The sequence below is a fragment of the Eptesicus fuscus genome, chromosome 14 (assembly GCF_027574615.1).
Source record: "Eptesicus fuscus isolate TK198812 chromosome 14, DD_ASM_mEF_20220401, whole genome shotgun sequence".
Lineage (NCBI taxonomy): Eukaryota > Metazoa > Chordata > Mammalia > Chiroptera > Vespertilionidae > Eptesicus > Eptesicus fuscus.
The window spans coordinates 77,620,535-77,640,556 of NC_072486.1; positions in this window are offsets into that span (position 1 = coordinate 77,620,535).

A 20,022-nucleotide genomic window follows, 5' to 3' on the forward strand; every position below is an offset into this window, starting at 1 on the left:
TCTGGATCTATTTTGTTCATTGGTTTATTTTGTTCATTAGATTCTACATATGAGTGAGATCATGTGATACTTATCTTTCTGTGACTGGCTTATTTTGCTTAGCATGATACTCTCCAGGTTCATCCATTCTATTGCAAATGATAAGAGTTTTTTTTTTCTTTTTTTACAGCTGTGTAATATTCTGTGGAACCACATCTTTCTTATCCACTCATCTGCTGATGGTCATTTGAGCTGTTTCCAAATCTTAGCTATTGTAAATTGTGCTTCTATGAACATAGGTGTGCATATATTCTTTGTGATTGGTGTTTTGGGTTTCTTAGGATATATTCCTAGAAGTGGGATCACAGGGTCAAATGGCAGTTCATTTTTAATTTTTTGAGGAAATTCCATACTGATTCCATAGTGACTCCACCAGCATTACCACCAGTAGTGTACTAGGGTTCCCTTTTATCCACATCCTTACCAACACTTGTCGTTTGTTGATTTGTTGACAATGGCTATTCTGACAGGTGTGAGGTTATATCCCATTGGCATTTTAATTTTCATGTCTCTGATAATTAGTGACTTTGAGCATGTTTTCATGTCTCTTGGTCTTTTGTATGTCTACATTGGAGAAGTGTCTGTTTAGGTCCTTTGTCCATTTTTCAATTGGATTGTTTGTCTTCCTTTTGTTAAGTTGTATGAGTTCCTTTTATATTTTGGAAATTAAACCATTATTGGATCTATTATTGGTAAATATACACTATCATGCAGTGCACTCTCTTTTCATTTTGTTGATGGTTTCTTTTGCAGAAGGTTTCTACTTTGATATAGTCCCATTTATTTATTTTCCATGATAACTATTTATTTCATCTCCAGAGGCCTGGTGCATGAACTTCGTGCATGGGTGGGGTCCCCAGACTTGGCCAGTGATCAGGGCCAATCAGGGCCAGGCATATTGTGGCCAGGCCAATCTGGGCCTGAAGGCCCAGGTGGGGTTGGGAGAGGAGGTGATGGTTACCGGGCTGGGCACAGAAGGAATAAACACTGATGCTGTGTCAGCGCCCCACCATCTTGTGTTTCCCTGCCTTCCCCCTTCCTTCCCTCGCAGCTGCACTGCTGCCACGGTGGGCAAGCAGTGGGTCAATCGTGGTCTACCAGCCAGGGAAAGGAACAGGGCATGGAAAATTGGCCAATGGCCCAGAGGAGGAAGCCAGCCCTTGATCCACCTGGGATAGGGGCCATGTCAACCACCATGCACCCCCGGTTCCCCATCCCAGCCTGGGCCACAAAGGGGTCCGAAGAGGAGATGACATTCACCAGACTGGGAATGGAAGGAATGGACACTACACAGACCTGTGTAGGCACCCCAACACTATGCAGTTCCCCCCACTGCCCCCCTCATCCTAACCTCTCATAGCGACTGGTCGACCTGTCAGTCCGGTTTTTCTGGTCATTCGGTCATAACAGTTGCTTAGGCTTTTATATAGAGGCCCATTGAATGAAGATTTGTGCAATAGACCTTCCTTCCCCTAGATGCTGGCACCCATTTTCCTCCAGCAACTAGGACCCAGGCCGTTGCTCTGGCTGCAGCGGAGAAGCCAAGCCTCTTCAGTCTTCAGTCTTCGCTCTAGCTGGAGCCTTCAGTCTTCACTCTGTGCCTCCATATGCAAATTAACCCACAATCTTTGTTGGATTAATTTGCATACTCACTCCTGATTGGCTGGTGGGTGTTGTGGAAGTACGGTCAATTTGCATCTTTCTCTTTTATTAGTATAGACTAGTGGCCCGATGAACGAAATAAGAGGTTTCCCTTAGCCCAGCCTGCACCCTCTCCAATTGGGAACCCCTTGAGGGATGTCTGACTGCCGGCAGTAAGACGTCCCTCTCACTATCTGGGACTGCTGGCTCCTAACTGCTCACTTGCTTGCCTTCCAGGTCATCCCTAGCTGCCTCTGCCTGCCTGCCTGATCACACCTACTGCTCTCTTCTGCCAGCCTGATCTCACCCCCAACTGCCCTCCACTGCCAGCCTGGTTGCCCCCAATGCCCTCCCCTGCTGTCCTGATCTTGCCATAAACTGCCCTCCCCTGCTTCCCTGGTTGCTACCAACTGCCCTCCCCTGCTGGCCTGATCTTACCCCCAACTGCCCTCCTCTGCTGGCCAATTTGGTTCTGATTGGTCGGTTTCTATGCAAGTCAGCATCAAAAGCTCTGCCTCCTAGGCATCCATTGGCTCTTCACAGCACCTACATTTGGTTCTGATTGCTCTATTCATATGCCAGTCAGCTTCAAAATCTATGCCTCCTAGACAGCCATTGGTTCATCACAGCACCCACATTAGGTTCTTATTGGTCAATTCATATGTCTATCTACGTAAGAAGCTCTGCCTCCTCAGCAGCCATTCACTCCTCATAGCATTCAGATTATGTTCATATTGGTCAGTTCCTATGCCAGTCAGCGTCTCTGGGACTATCAACGGGGGCCTGATCAGAAAGGAGGGGCTGATCAGCAGCCCTATTGGAGGCCTAGAGAGAAATGGAGGTGAGACTGCTGGCCAGACTGGGAGAGAGAGAAGCAAGTGCTGATCAAAAGCTGCCACAGAGGCAATGGATCAGTCCCTGCTTCTCTCTTTAGGTCTCTCTCTGACCCTTATTCATAGCCCCTTTAGCAGTCAGTTCTGGGGCACCTTGCCTGCAGCGGAAGTAGTCAGTGCTGGGTTGCCACAGCATCCCAGTGCTGACTGCAGGACTGACTTCCTATTGGTTGAGCCTCCATCTTTACGACCCAGGGTTTTTATATATTAGGATAATGGGATTAAGTTACTAACATAAAACATTACCTACAAAGAAAAACTCAGGCCCTCATGGCTTCAGTAGTGAATTCTACCAAACATTTAAGAATTAATATCAATTCTTTACAAGTCCTTCCAGAAAATAGAGGAGGAAAAACACTTCCCAACTCATCCTATGATGCCAGTATTGTCCTTTAACAAACCAGAAAAATACATCACAATAAAAAAGTAACTATAGATCAATATCTCCTGTGGGTATGGGTGTAAAAATCCTCAGCAAAATACTAACAGAAAGAATCCAGCAATATATAAATTGTAGTACACACCGTGACTCAGTGGAATTTATCCCAGGAATGCAATATTGGTTTAACATTCATAAATAAATTAATGTAATCAGCATATAAATAGAATACAGTAGAAAAACACATGATAATCTAATCAGATTTAGAAATAGCATGTCACAAAATTGAACACCATTTCATAATAAAATCACCCAACAATCTAGGAAGAGAAAGAAACTTTTACAACCTGTTAAAATGCTTCTATGAAAAATGCACAGCTACTACCGTATTTAATAATGACACACTGAAAGCTTTCTCTTCCTCCTGCTAAGATCAGGAAGAAGACAGATATATTGGCTCTTGTCACTTCATTTCCATTTTGTACAGGAGTTTCTAACTAGGGCAATAAGACAACAAAAGTCATGTTCAAAAAATGAGAATAGGTCAACATCCATAAGCCAGTCCATGTCACATAGCACATTAACAATATAAACTACCAAAAGAAGCTTATAATTCTTTCAGAAATAGTTGCTTAAGTGAGACAGGTTTGGTTTCACTCTGCAGAATATGGTGCAAACTATATCTACTGTTTGCATCATTGTAGTTTCGGACAAAATTCTGAAGTTGGAATTTAATATCCTGTTGTATCACAAGCTTCTAGATGGACATATTTAACCAAAGAGCTACACATACCTTTTAGAGAAAGTAAATACAGGTTTAATATGAAAAGAAAAATCTTTAACTGCTCAATGTTTATTTTCTCTGTAAATACATTCAATTATTCTTACCCTTGCATTCAGGTTAATGCTGTAGATGAGTCAAATTAAAAGGTTCTGCTCTTGAGTATCAGTGAGGAGAGAAGAAGTTCAGGTGATATTCCCTGGCAGTAGTGTTACCTGTTTGTCTTCCAAGAAAGAAGGCAGAAAGAAGGTCCCTGATAGAAACTATGCATTGCAATTAATACAACAGAAGAATGAGACATGCTCTCCTTTTTTGAAGTGTGTTAGAAGTTTATAACTATTCACCCTTTTATTCCCATTATCAGTTGTGTAAACTTGGGGAAGATTTTTTACAAGACACCGAGAATCTAGAGAAAGTAAAACCAAGTTCCCTTTGAGACTGGCTTCCTTCACTTAGCATAATAATTTTGAGGATCATTCATATTTCTTATATCAACTAGAGGCCCAGTGCACGAATTTATTTGTGCACCAGTGGGGTCCCTTGGCCTGGCCTACCTGGCCTGGCCTCAGCAGTCTGACATCCTTGAGGGGTCCTGGATTGTGAGAGGGTGCAGGCCAGTCCAAGGGACCCCAACAGTGCACGATCGGGGCCAAGGAGGAACTGCGGGAGGGCTCCAGGGCATGTCTGGCCCATCTTGCCCAGACATGATTGGGGCCAATTGGGCTGGGGAAGGATGGCGGAAGGGTTCCAGGGCTGTCTGGCCCATCTTATCCAGTCCTCATTAGACAGACCCCAGCAGCAAGCTAACCCTCCAGAGTGTCTGCCCCCTGGTGGTCAATGTGCATCATAGCGACGGGTTGAATGCTTATATGGTTGGAGGGACAATTAGCAGATTAGGCATATATATATATATATATATATATATATATATATATATATATATATTACAGTTGCTTTATCAACTTTTCTTTATTTTTCCTTATACCCACAATTGATTTCTATTTCTAATTGCACTGGCTAAATCCTCTACTATAATGTTGAATAGTAGTGAATTGGCATGCTTGTTTTTTTTCCTGGATATGCCTTCATATATTGCAGTTAAGTAAGTAAGATACTGAACAATAGAATTATCTTATCTAATAAAAGAGAAACATGCAAATTGACTGTACCTCTGCTACACCCACAAGCCATGCCCACCAGCCAATCAGGAGCAAATATGCAAATTAACCAAACCAAGATGGTGGTGGCCACTGAGTTGGAGCAAGCAGGATGCTTGGGTTGCCACTGGCGATGGAGGAAGCCAAGTTTTCCGCTTCTCTGGCCTTCCCTGGTCTCCGCTCAAGGCTACAAAGTTTCAATTATAGAAGATAAATAAATCCCAGATATCAGGGCCTCTGCTTGGGTTGCTGAGGGCATGGCTGGCCTGCAAACCACCACAGGCATCTCACTCACACTGCCTCACACCCCAAAGGAACCCCCACTCTGATCTGACACACCCTTTAGGGCAAACCAGCCAGCCCCTACCCATGCACCAGACCTCTATCTTGTCTAATAAAAGAGTAATATGAAAATTGACTGTCACTCCAACATACAAGATGGCTACCCCCATGTGGTAAAAGATGGCTGCCCCCATATGGACACAAGATGGCTGCCACAAGATGGCCAGCTGGAGAGGGAAGTTGGGATAAACCAGGCCTGCAAGGGAGGGAAGTTGGGGGTGATCAGGCCAGCAGGGGAGGGCAGTTGGGAGGGACCAGGCCTGCAAGGGAGGACAGTTGGGAAAGCCTGCAGTCACAACCCTCACTCCTTGCCCCCAGGATCTCCTCTAACCATTTATTCTCAATATGAAAGGCAATCAGGGAGAACTGACATTTGAAAGAGGAAGAGAAGAGACAAAGCTAACAAACAAACAAAAAAAAATTATCTTAAAGGGAGCCTGCATGGAAGGGCAGTTGGGGGTACCCAGGCCTGTAGGGGAGAACAGTTGAGGGGGACCAGACCAGCAGGGAAGAGCAGATAGGGGCAATGAGGCTGGCAGGGAAGGGCAGTTATAGGCAATCTGGCTGGCAGGTGAGCAGTTAGACATCAATCAGGCTGGCAGGGGTGTGGTTAGGGAGTGATGGGGCTGGCAGGCAGAAGTGGTTAGCAGCAATCAGGAAGGCAGGCAGGTGAGCACTTGGGAGCCAGCAGTCCTGGATTGTGAGAGGGATGTCCGCCTGCCCGTTTAGGCTCAACCCTTGTCCAGTCTCCTGCCCTGTTTCCTACTGGGATCGGGCCTCAACAGGCAGTCAGACATTCCTCCAGGGGACCCAGATTGAAGAGGGTGCAGGCTTGGCTGAGGGACACACCCTTCCATGCACAAATTTTGTGCACTGGGCTTCTAGTATTGTATATATTTGTGTGTTTCTAATCATATTAAGTAAGCATCCCCTAATCACCATTTTCTTGAGAATTTTTATCATGAATGACAATTTTATCAAAAGATTTTAAAAATAATCTATGCATAATTGTATGATTCTTTCTCCCTATATCTATTAATAAGTAAATGATATTAATAGATTATCTAGTATTTAACTAGCTTTTCATTTCTGTTTTAAATTTCACTTGATCATGATATATTACATTCTGCAGATAAGAAAACAAGTTTTGGAGTGTATTTGCTAATATTTAATTTAGTGATTTTGTATTGATATTCATGAAGTATATTGGTCTCTAGATTTATCTTTTTATACTGTCATTATCAGGCTTTGGTTATTAATGTTATAATTGCTTTGAAAGGGAAATAAGAAAATTTCCCTTCATTTTCCATGCTGTGAAACAATTTAAAGAGCATGGAACTATCTGGACTTTGATGGTTTGCAAGAATTCCCATGCAAAACAGTATGCCCTGGTGCTGACTTTGCAGTGTGACTCCTTAAGAGCTTTCTCGATTTCTCCATGGAAATAATTTAATTTCAAATTTCTCTCTTTAATGGAGACAATTTTGGTAATCTGTATTTCCCCAGGAAATTATTTCATCCCAGTTTTCAAATTTATTTGCAAAGAGGTTTTAAATATCTTATCTTCTAATGCATATAAAAATATCTGTACCACTTTAGGGGAAATTATATGGTAAAGAGATCAGCTGACTATTTTCACACACATTATATGAGAGTCCCCAGGAAGTCTGTGGTCTAAGATTGATGTTAGCCCATTTCTCAGAATCTTCTCCCATATTTGGAGTATGAGCATTGGTGACAAGAGGTTTCAACCAATTTCTTCAAGGCAGACAGAGATGAAGGATGAACTCAGTCAGGAAGTCTGGGTCAACATGATCCCAGAGAGGCAGTAGCTGAGGTGGCCAAAGGTGTTGAATAGAGCACCCCAGTGAGCTTGGGCTCCAGAAATTTCAGCCACATTGCAATAGGACACCTGGGCTGAGTAGAAATGAGTTGATGTGAATATCAGACAACTGATTCCATGATCCTCACTCTCTCCCCTAATTCAGAGCCCCACACTTGAAGAGGGGTCCCCTCTAAGGAGTAGAGCATCTCCAAAGGAAAATGTCTGCATTCTGGCATAACAGCTCTCCTGCCCTGTCTCCTCAGGGAAAGCCTGCAGTCACAACCCTCACTCCTTGCCCCCAGGAGCTCCTCTAACCATTTATTCTCAATATGAAAGGCGATCAGGGAGAACTGACATTTGAAAGAGGAAGAGAAGCTAACAAACAAACAAAATTACCTTAAAGGGAGCCATTAACTCAGGAAAAAAAAACAGGGAAAAACTAAGCAAACAAATAAAAATAAACTCTTTCAGGTATCTAGGTTACTAACCATCCCATTGAAGTTGACTAAAAATACTGAAAAAAATATCACATACTTTTCTTTTTTTAAAACATGCATGTACAGGCAAGAAAATGAGCTTTCTCAGGTGTGTATCAAAGTGAACGTGGAAACCCAGACTCATAGGTGAAGGGTAGCAGCTGGCTGTCACTCTGAGGCTATTTTACCAAACGTGGAGGACTTAAACTTTGCTCCTCAAAGCCACACTGACAGGAGAGTCAAAGGCAAGGACTAATTCAAAAGTGGTCTCATAGGGAACTTTTACCATAAACCCCAAAGAGCTACCTTCTCAATTATGTCAGTGATTTCTAACTGGTGAGTGAAGAACAGATTTGTAAAAGGAAAGACCTGAATGCAATTTAAACAGGCAAAAGATGCTTGTGGAAAGAAAACAGAAGAGAAGACTGATAGGGGTATAAAAGTAGAATAAAAAAAAGATTTTATTTTTTTTACCTCTTCCCTATTCTTTTTCCGTTTCCTTTCTTCCACTAACAGAATGTGTACTCGATACATCAATTGCACATATTTTACCTTATAGTCTGGCTAAGATTTGCTGCAGGTCTTGTTGACCAGGCAAGAACAAAAAGACTTTTAACCAAGAAACATTCCTGCCCACCAGGAATGCAGAGGCTGACCTATTTGGTCTCAAAAACACTGGGATGAAGCACACTCCATCACTGTTTGACAGTTTCAAACACTGACCAATCCACTTCAGGTAGCAGTAATAAAGACATTCATCAAGACCCAAAATCCCCCTCAGCTACTCAAATTCTAGGATTGAAAACCACCTAAACTCCCTTTTCTTATCCCTACCCACAGGACATCAAAGTGAAAAGAAGATCTTAAAAGTAGCCAAGAAGCATGGACAAATGACCTTTGAGGAGGAGATGTTGGAACTGCACTGAATTTTTATTAATAACAAAAGAAAACAAAAAAGAGGGCAAGCAGATTTGCAATGCTGAGAGAATAATGGTAAACTGAAAACTCTATACTCAGGGAAAACAGCTGTCAGAAATGAGGGCAAAACTAGTACATTGCAAACAATAAAGATGATAGTTCTTGCAACTAGCACAACCTCATTAAAGACGTTTCTAAAGAATGTACTTGAAACAAGTGAAATGTAGTCGCAGGTAGTAAATCAGAGGTTAAAAAAAATACTAACTCTAAATTAACATAGACAGTTCAAACTTATAGAAACAGTTTCTAGGATATAAAAAGGAAAACCATTAAATTATACAATAATACCGGTATGTAGATTGGTATGGAGGAAGGGAATGAAATTATAATGTTCAAAGTAATTTGCTGTGTAAGAAGAAGATAAAATTAAAGTTCACCATTAGATTTTGAGAAGTTAAAAATATGTCAGTTACAATTCCTGGGTGGCTCTTAAAAAAGTAGAAAATATGTATGCAATTTCCAAACAAGTAGAGAAAAATATATAATGTGAGAAAATACCCAAATAATCCAAATTCAACCACAAAGAAGAAGGAAAAAATAAATTAATGAACAGTTTGATAAGAAGAAAGAAAAAAAATAAAATTTTATATATGCATTCAAATAATTCAGAAATTATAATTATAAGTGTACCAAATATTTCAATATTAAAAAATAAACATTTTTTTCAGTTAATTGCAAAAAATTTTACATCTAAAGCATGAAACCAGATAAAGGTTGAAGACAGAAGTACAGGCAAATATAGCAATCAAATTATAAATCAACAAGAGCAAAATACCAAACAAAATAGACTTTTCATTCAATGTTTATTGAGACCTGATTATGTGCCATGCACTGTTTTAGGCATTAGGATACATCAGCAAATAATAGCACATAAATATTTTTAGTTTTAGACTTTTCAGTGTTCCTTGGAGGAACAGAACATATACAAAAAAGGAATAAAGTAGTAAATTACAAAATATATGAAATGTCCCTTTAGGTAAGAAATAAAGTCAGAGTATGGTAAAAAGGATTATGAGTGGAGAAGGCAAGTTAAACTTCAATATTATGTTCAGAGCATGTGGTCAGAGCTACATAGCAGGACCAAATATGGCTTTATATTAATATGTACCACATGATAAGCCATCACATTTATAAAGGGAGTAATTTAATTGCAAAAGAAAATGGACAAATCTACACATATGATGACAGGCTTGACACACATTTCTCAGCTAGAATAGGCAAATAACAATGCAAAAGTACACAGAAGATTAAAGCAACCTGATAAATATGCTTGATCTAATGAACATATGTAGATATGTCATAAACTTTCAGTCAGTTGTTTTTAAATTCACAGGGAACACTTACTAATATTGATTTTACATTTGTCCCTAAAAAATGCTCTAGCTCTGGCTGGGTGGCTCAGTTGGTTAGAGCATCGTGCTGTACATCATAAAGTTATGGGTTGGATTCCCCATCAAGGCACATACCTAATTTGTGGGCTCAATCCTGATTGGGATGCTTATGCAAGGCAACAGGTCAATATTTCTCACATCGATGTTTCTCTCACTCCTTTCCTCCTATTTAAAATAAATTTTTAAAAGGATATATATATATATATATATATATATATATATGTGTGTGTGTGTGTGTGTGTGTATATATATATATATATACACACACACACACACATATATATACACATATACATATGTACATATATGTATATGTATATATATATATATATACATATATATATATATATATATATCTCCTTGTGTAAGGATTTTAAAAAGAAAGAAATACTCTAAAAAGTGTATAGGATTGAAATAACACAGACAAAATTCCTGAACACAATGTAAATTAAAAGATAATTAAAATACCATACATTTGGGCAATTTAAGAACATAGTTTTAAATAACTCATGGATTGAATAAGATATAACAGAAACGGATAAATATTTAGGACAAGAACATAATTAAATACTGTATTTTAAACCTTATGAGATGCATCTAAAAAAATAAATACACATTAAAGTTTATTAGAAACAAGTAGAGTATAGTTGCAGGATACAAAATCAGTGTACACAAATATATTGTGTTCATATATTCCAACAATACAATTTTAGAATAGAAATGAAGAAACACTTTCTTTTCAATTTTAACAAAAACAATAATATACCTAGAAATAGATTTAACAAAGGATGTGAAGGATCTATTCACTGAAAATTATAAGCCATTATTAAAGAAATTGAATAAGACACAAGGAAATGGAAAGATATTCTGTGTTCATGGATTGAAAGAATCAACATAGTTAAAATGGCCATATTACCCAAAGAAATATACAACTTAAATGCAATCCCTATCAAATTCCCAATAACATTTTTTAAAGAAATAGAACAAAAAATATTTAAATTTGTGTGAAGTCACCAAAGACCCCCCAAGAAACCAAAGCAATACCGTGAAAAAAAGAACAAAGTTAGAGGTATCACACTCTCTGACTTCAAATTATACTACATAACGACAATACTCAAAACAAATGTATTTGCAGAAATACAGACACACTGTTCAATGGAACAAAATTTAAGGCCTAGAAATACACCCAGTTGTACATGAGCAAATGATTCTCAACAAAGGAGCCAAAAACATACAACAGAGACTAAAACCTCTTGAATAAATGATGCTAAGGAAAACGTGAAAGCCACATGCAAAAGAATGAAATTAGGGGGTTGGGGGGAAAAAAAAAAGAATGAAAGTAGAGTGCACTGGTATTTGTCATATACAAAAATTAATTAAAAATTGATCCAAAGCCTAAAAAATATGAGAACTTAAGCAATCCTCCTACATAATAAAAAGGTAATATGCAAATTACATCACTCTGCTACGCCCATGATTGGGCCAGCTAAAGGCGCGGGGGTCGGGGGTGGGGGTTGGTGCAAGATTCAGGGTGGTCTATTGGCTGGTGGGAGGAGTGGGGGGGCGGGGACTCGAGAGTCCCTGCCCCCAGCTCCTCCCATCGGCCTAAATGGCAGGCGCTGAGGAGGGACAGATGAAGCCCGTGGAAGGAGCGGGTGGTAGTTGACCACCAAGGGCATCTACAGTAGCCGGATGCAGAGCTTGGGGTCCGCGTTCTCCAGGTTGGCCTCCGTGGGGTCCGCTTCGCACCCATAGTGGCAACAAGGCCAGCTTCCCAAGCCAGGCTGCGGAGGGAGGGAGGGCCTCTGGACTGGGAGCACTCCCCCTCCCAGCGGACAGAGCTTGGCAGCGAGTGAGCAGCAGAGAGCTACCAGCAGTGGTGGGTGGGTGGTGGGTGTGGTGGCCTGGCTTCCAAGAGGCTAGCTTCAGCTGCTGTGGCCTGTGCTGAGGTGGCTGGTGGTGGGGGCAACTGCGGGGGCACATCCAAGGCTGGGGCACTGGGAGACAAGGGACTGTAGCCCAGAAGGCGAAGCTCTGGAGGACCTGGTCACCGACCCCCGGCATTGAAGCTGCCTCCTACAAGATGTATCCTAGCCTAGGTGTGTGGGAAGCAGGTTCAGGAACCTCTCCCTTTGCGGTGCCCAGAACCCAGGCCTGCCAGCGCCCCAGAGGAGACCCCCATCAGGATCGGGGGCATGACCAGTCTCCAAACCACAGGCGGCCCTTAGCCCAGGCCTGCCAGCAACCCAGAGGAGACCCCCCGCCAGGATCGGGGGCGTGACCGGCCTAAACCGCCAGTGACCCTAACCCAGGCCTGCCAGCACCCCAGAGGAGACCCCCGCCAGGATTGGGGGCATGACCAGCCTCCAAACCGCCTGCAGCCCTAACCCAGGCTGGCCAGCACCCCAGAGGAGCCCCCTGCCAGGATTGGGGTTATGGCCGGCCTTCAAACTGTGGTGGCCCCTAGCCCAAGGAGGCCTCCTGGCTGAGGACACCGGAGTCTGTTCTTGACCTAGGGCCGGGCTCTCCCCGCAAGGGACTCAGAAGCCGCCAGAGCCTAACTGCCAGTCTCGGGAGGTGGGAGTGCATCCACTGTTCACCAAAAAGTAGGGCCATCAAACCATTCAGTCTCAGTGCAGGCACAGGTCCGTGGCTGACAGGGTGGAGGCCAGACCAAAACAAAACAGCAGAAACACCCTGCCCACCTGGGCGGGTACTGCTGTAGTCTACGTGGCCTGGGGAGTGTAGAAAGCGCTACCTTCTCCCAGGACCTGTACTGGCACCGCCACTTCACTCACCCTCAAGTCCCCCTGACTCCTGACACAAAGTGTGTGGGGCATCCTTTAGGAGTTGTGCCGTTCTGGGTGCTTTTGCCCAAAGACACACTTTGGGATGAATTCAGAGCCACATCTCACTTCCCATGAGAATAGAAGAACCATGTAAAAGGATTTTGACAAAAGCTTTCCACATCTCTGTTTATTCTTTTGAATCCATAAAACGACCTTAAAAAAAGCATTCGGGCCACCTAAGAGAGAATACACTTTCTGGCCAGAGCACTCAGGATTCCTTTGCCCAACAGGTTAAAGGGAGCAGAGCTGGCATAGTGGAAATGGTCCTGGTGCCCTATGAGGAGACCGGGGGAATGGGGTTGCCGAAATTCCATAAGCCTCTTGCCACCTTCTCCTTTGCAAACCACACCATCCAGATCCACCAGGACTGGAGGCAACTGGGAATCACAGCCGTGATTTGGGACATGGTAAGCAAATCTTGAGTGGCCTCTGAAAACATCTGCAATTGATTATAAGACTGGTCTTTATTTAAAAAGAAATAAAAGAACAGCTTTGTTGAGATATAACCCATATACTGTACATGTCACCTAAAGTGTACAATGAACTGGTTTTTTAAAGTAAATTCATGGTACAACCATCACCATGCTCAATGTTTAAATATCTTCATGACCCATCCCCTCCAAAAAAAACTTCTACCCACTGGAATCACTTTCCTGATCATCTTCCCCAAAATAGATTGCATTTTAAAGGTGGGTAAAGGAAAGTTGAGGGAAGTTAAAACACTGCACAAAGGATATTGTAAGATGACAAAGCCCAAAGTGAAGACCATGTGTTTTCTTTAAAAATATATATACTTTTTAAATTTCAGAAAGGGAGAGGGAGAGAGAGATAGAAACATCAATGATAAGAATCACTGATCAGCCGAAACCGGTTTGGCTCAGTGGATAGAGCGTCGGTCTGCGGACTGGAAGGTCCCAGGTTCAATTCCGGTCAAGGGCATGTACATTGATTGCGGGCACATCCCCTGGTAGGGGGTGTGCAGGAGGCAGCTGCTCAATGTATCTCTCTCATTGATGTTTCTAGCTCTCTATCCCTCTCCCTTCCTCTCTGTGAAAAATCAATAATATATATATAAAAGAATCACTGATCAGCTGCCGCCCACAGGACTCCTACTGGGGATTGAGCCCGAAACCCAGGCATGTGGTGCCCCTGATCAGAATCAAACCTGGACTCTTCAGTCCACAGGCCGATGCTCTCTCCATTAAGCCAAACTGACCAGGGCCATGTGTTTTCTTCAAGTTCTGCGTGGTTGTAATGGTCCCCAAATCTATACTAATAAAAGGGAAATATGCTAATTAGAGTGGTTGTCTTCCGGACATCCTTCCAGACAAAGCCTCAGTGGCTACAAGGGCCGAGGTTCAGGCAGCCATTACCAGCTGCGAAGTGCTGAGGCTCAGGCCAGCAGTGGCAACAGCATTGGGGTAATGGGGGCAGTGCCCCCAGCGGGAGGCCAGACTGGGGGCCAAGACACAGGCAGTTTGGGGTGATCAGGCTGATAGGGGAGGGCAAGATAGGGGCAATCAGGCTGGCAGGAGATCAAGGTAGGGGCGAGCAGGCAGGCAGGCAGTGGGGTTAGGGACCATCAGGCAGGCAGGCAGGTGAGTGGTTAGGAGACAGTGGATCCGGATTGTGAGAGGGATGTCCGACTGTTGGAAGGTGGACATCCCCTGAGGGGTCCCAGATTGAAGAGGTGCAGATTGGCCTGAGGGGCACCCCCCAGTACATGAATTTCATGCACCTGGCCTCTAGTAAATACATAAAAGAAAATAGAGGTACCAAACATGACCTTGTTTTTAGAGAATATTTTATAAATTTCACTCCAAAGGCAAAGGAAGGAAAAATGAAAATAAATGAACGAGACCATATCAAACTTAAAAAGCACCTAGCTGGTTTGGCTCAGTGGATAGAGCATTGGCCTGCAGACTGAATGTTCCCGGGTTCAATTCAAGTCAAGGGCACATGTCCGGGTTGCGGGCTTGATCCCCAGTAGGAGGCATTCAGGAGGAAGCCGATCAATTATGTTTCTATCTCTTTCTCCCTCTCCCTTCCTCTATGAAATCAATAAAAATATATTACAAGATCTTTAATTTTTTTTAAAGCTTCTGCATAGCAAAAGAAAGTATCACAGCCCTAGCCGGTTTGGCTTGGTGGATAGGGCATTGGCCTGCAGACTGAAGGGTCATGAGTTCTATTTTGGTCAAGGGCACATGCCCATGTTGTAGGTTCGATCCCCAGTGTCGGGTATGTAGGAAGCAGCCCATCAGTAATTCTCCTTCGTCATTGATGTTTCTATCTCTCTGTCCCTCTCCCTTCCACTCTGAAATCAATAAAGTTATACTTAAAAAAATAAACCATCACAAAACAAAAAGGCAACTCACCAAATGGAGAAGATATTTGCAAACAACACCTCTGATAAGAGGTTAATGTCCAAAATATATAAAGAATGTATACAGCTCAACAACAAAATGCAAGCAATCAAATAAAAAAAAAAATGGGTAGAGGACCTGAATGACATTTCTCACAAGGGGACATACAAATGGCCAACAGATATATGAAAAGCTGCTTAACTTCACTAGCTCTAAGGAAATGCAATTCAAAACCATGATGAGATACCACCTCACACCTGTTAGAATGGCTATTAAGAACAAGACAAATAATAACAAGTGTTGTAGATGGAGAAAAAGGAGCCCCATGCACTTCTGGTGGAAATGTAAACTGGGACAGCCACTATAAAAAGAGTATGGAGCCTGGCTAGTGTTTCTCAGTGGTTGAGCAAGAGGATACTGGTTCGATATTTAATCAGAGCCCATACACAGGTTGAGATCTTGATCCCCAGTGTGTGTGTGTGGGGGGGAGGGCAGCTTATTGATGTTTTTATCTCTCTATCCCTCTCCTTTCCTTTCTCTAAGATAAATAAATCATATTTAACAAAAAACAGTATGGAGTTTTATAAAAAAATTCAGAATGGAACTCCCATATTGTTGGGGAGCATATGAGTCTTGGTTGGAAAGTTTGTAAAGAGGGCATTATGAGAAAAGGGAAGTGTGCAGAAGGCTACCCACCGTGTTTATCAGAATTCAGACTTAGGGGAGTGCCAAAGGTGGCACCCCTAATTATTCCTTGACTTTTCCAAACAAATCTGTGCAGGTGCAGACCTCCTTGAGCCCGGCTTCTGGATGAGCAGGACTCTCCCTGTGGGAGCACACTGACCACTAGGGTGCAGCTCCTGCCTTGAGCATCTGCCCCCTGGTAGTCAGTGTGCATCACAGTGACTGGTCAATCAGTAATTCCAGTCATCCTGGTTGTTCCGTTGTACCAGTCACTTAGGCTTTTATATCTATACTAATAAAAGAGAAACATGCAAATTGACCGTACCTCCACTACACCCACCAGCCAATCAGGAGTGAGTATGCAACCAAGATGGGTGCAGCCACAGAGCAAGCAGAAGGCTTGGGTTTCCCCGGCGATGGAGGACGCCAAGCTTCCTGCTTGCTCTGGCAGGCCCAGGCCTCCACTCAAGGCTACAAAGTTTCAATTATAGAAGATAAATAAATCCCAGATACCAGAGCCTCCGCTTGTGTCATCGGGGGGCATGGCCAGCATGAAAACCACCACAGGCCCTCGCCCAGGCAACCCCATGCCCCAAGGGAACCCCCACCCTGATCTGGGATCCCTTCAGGGCAAACCAGCCAGCCCCTTCCCATGCACCAGGCTTCTAACCTATATAATAAAAGAGTAATATGCAAATTGACTGTCACTCCATCACACAAGATGGTCGCCCCCATGTGGACACATGATGGCCAGCAGGGAAAGGAAGTTGGGAGGGACCAGGCCTGCAATGCAGGGCAGTTGTGGGTCATCAGGCCAGCAGTGGAGGGCAGTTGGGAGGGACCATGCCTGCAAAGGAGGGCAGTTGGGGGTGATCAAGCCTGCAGGGGAGGGCAGTTAGGGGTGACCAGGCCAGCAGAGGAGGGAAGGTGGGGGCGACCAGGCCTGCAGGAAAGGGAAGCTGGGGGGGACCCAGGTCTGCATGGGAGGGCAGTTAGGGGTGACCAGGCCTTCAGGGGAGGGCACTTAGGGTAATCAGGCTGGTAGGGGAGTGGTTAGGGGGTGATCAGGCTGGCAGGCAGAAGCAATTAGGGGCAATCAGGAAGGCAGGCAGGCGAGCAGTTGGGAGCCAGCAGTCCTGGATTGTGAAAGGAATGTCTGACTGCCCATTTAGGCCCAATCCCACTGGGGATCGGATCCCAGATTGGAGAGGGTGCAGGCTTGTCTGAGCAATACCCCTTCCACCCCCCCTCTCCCCTGTGCACAAATTTCGTGCACCAGGCCTCTAGTATATATATATAATCCTCAGTTCCCTGATGCTGGAACATTAGACTTTGATCTCTGGGAAGAAGTAGGTAGGAATTTAAAAAGAAATCAGGCCCAGGGAAAATTAATGCCTTTAATTATGCGGGCTCTTGTTCGAGCTGCATATTGCCCCACTTCACTTCATATTGAGAATCAAAAGCCTACAGAATGCCAGGAGGATTTACCACTGGCCCTTCTCCTGAAGTAGAGCCTATAAATCCTGTAATACCTAAAGCCCCACCACCTGAGGAAATATTTCCCAATCTTCGGCCTCCAATGTGGGAAGGCTCATCAATTAGATCCTCAGTTATGGGATCATGTGTTAAGAAAGCTATGTTAGAAGGAGAGCTTTTGGCTTGCCCAGTTATGCAAGATCAGCAAGGCAATCCGTTACATGAACCACTCTCCTTTAATACCTTTAGAGTAGTGGTTCTCAACCTTCCTAATGCTGTGACCTTTTAATACAGTTCCTCATGTTGTGGTGACCCTCAACCATAAAATTATTTTTCTTGCTACTTCATAACTGTAATTTTGCTACTGTTATGAATCGTAATGTAAATATCTGTATGTAGGCTACCTTAGGTGACCCCTATGAAAGGGTCGTTCGACCCCCCAAGGGGTTGTGACCCACAGGTTGAGAACTGCTGCTTTAGAGAAATAAGGAAAATTATTAGAGAAAATGGGGCTAATAGTCCATTTACAAAAGGACTCCTTAATGCTTTGTCTGAAAAATTACCATATGATGCCTTGGGACTGGGAGATTTTGGCCAAAACAACTCGATGCTATCAGTATTTGCTATGGAGAGCAGAACATGATAAGATCTGTGAACAACAGGTTCTTTGTGGGTGTTCACTGGTGACCCCACCTGAGAGCCGTCTGGGCCCATATTCTGGCTGTAAGTCCCGGGAATTATAAGACATGTTCTGAAAGATCCATGAAAGGGACTCTGATTTATTAAGTCTTAACTGTGGGTTATGCAAGCCTGTAAATATCGAATATAAGAGTGTCTGTTGATTTTTTTAAATGTTTTTGTTGTTTGGTTTAATTTGTTTAAAGATGGGGCATATTTCACTTTGCTAAAGTCCCCAGATACTTGTGGTGGGCAGAACCCATGGCAGGGATTATAGGAACTTCCTAGTAGCTGCCGAGAATTCTCAATCTTGGGGACCCTTCCTACTCTCCCTATCAAGGCATCAGCCCCTGGAAACTCTTAGCTAGTGAAAGTTCTTATCTGTCTTGGTTATTGATGTTCTTTGCTGTCTTTCTTATCTTTGGGGGACTTTAGTTTGATGAACATAGGGAATCCTCTATCTCTGCTATTTGGGCTTTGTGACACTCAAAACCCATTTGCTGTGCTGGATCAGTGTGAGGTAAGATTCTAAGGCTAATGCCCTAGTCCACCCTTTTATGAGTACTCATTTAATTACTGTAGGGTTTTTCTGTTTCTGTTTTTAAGATCTCTTCTCATGAAGGAAATTTTTCTGCTTAAGGTACATGGGAAGCTTTGTCAAATAATAATAACCATATTATATTTTCGTTTATAGCTCTAATTGTTATTCTGGAATGTTGTGTTTTGCAGAAAGGACAAGATTCCATGTCATTTGCAAGATTCCATGTCATTCTGATTCTTGAAGTTTTTGTTTTTGAGATATAAGGAAGCATTTTTAAAGCAATTTGTTAAATTATATATTTCTCTTTCTACCTGTCCCTCCAGAATTTGGCAATTCTTAATTAGTGGCAATATGTTTCTTTGGATGGATTCAATAAGGCCTCTTTCCAATTGTAGATATATTAACCAAGATAAACTGATAAATGGGCCTGCTTATAGAAGCTTTGGCTTCACTGCCTTTTGCAGAACTTGTCCATCCAGCTTATGGGAATCCATTATAATCCACAAGGGCAGGCCATCACTGAATGTGCCCATGCTACACTGAAGGATATGCTAGTAAAACAAAAAATAGGAAATATGGGACTCAAGGATCCTGCTATAATACTATCTAAAGCACTCTTTCCCTTCATTTTTTGAATATGAATGATCATTTTCAATCCTCAACAACCCTACCTCAGAAACCACAAGTCCTATGGTGAGACATGGATTAATATGGGGGAGAGAATAAATGCGTGTTTCCACCACCACAGAGCCACTGTGGATTCCAGCTTGCCAGATTAAACTCTACCATTGAATGGCTTGGGACTGATCCTCTTTCAGAAATGAAGAATCTGTGCCTGGGGACTCCACAGCACTTAATGTTGTGCCTTTGCTGGACCCAGATGGCCCCTGGAATAACCTGGGGAATAATGAAGAAGCTGACGGCAAAGGCTGAGCAACTGTTGGAGCATACTCACACTCCATGCAGTCCAGAAAACTTATGGTCTATAAAATCAAAACTGGAACAGTAAATATGCTTCACAGACCCCAACATTCCAAAGCAGAAAGTTCACCACCTCCCTCTGTCTTCTATATTAAGCAAAACAAAAAAGGGGAAGATGTTGGGAAGTGCATGAGACTTGGTTGGAAAGTTTTTAAGGAGGACATTCGAGAAAAGGCAAGTGTACTGAGGGCCACCCACGTGTTTACTGGAATTCTTATTTAGGGTAGTGCTTAAGGCAGTGCTCCTAATTATTCCTTGACCTTTACAAACAAGTCAGTGCACATGCAGACCCCCAGGTGTTTACTGGAATCTTTATGCTTAATCTTTGGGTGTCTTTGCTTAAAAGACACTACAAACACATATGTCTTCCCAAGATTAGTTACCCTGCTGATTGTACCTAAAAGATAAACTTTATCTCAAACTGCTGTTACATTAAAAGGCAAATGAGGCTGTTTGGTTCCTTTAGTCATGCAGTCCCTTGGCCCTCTCTTTCACAGCAAACGTTGTGTCAGAGTAACCATTATCCATTGCTTTGGGTCTGCTGG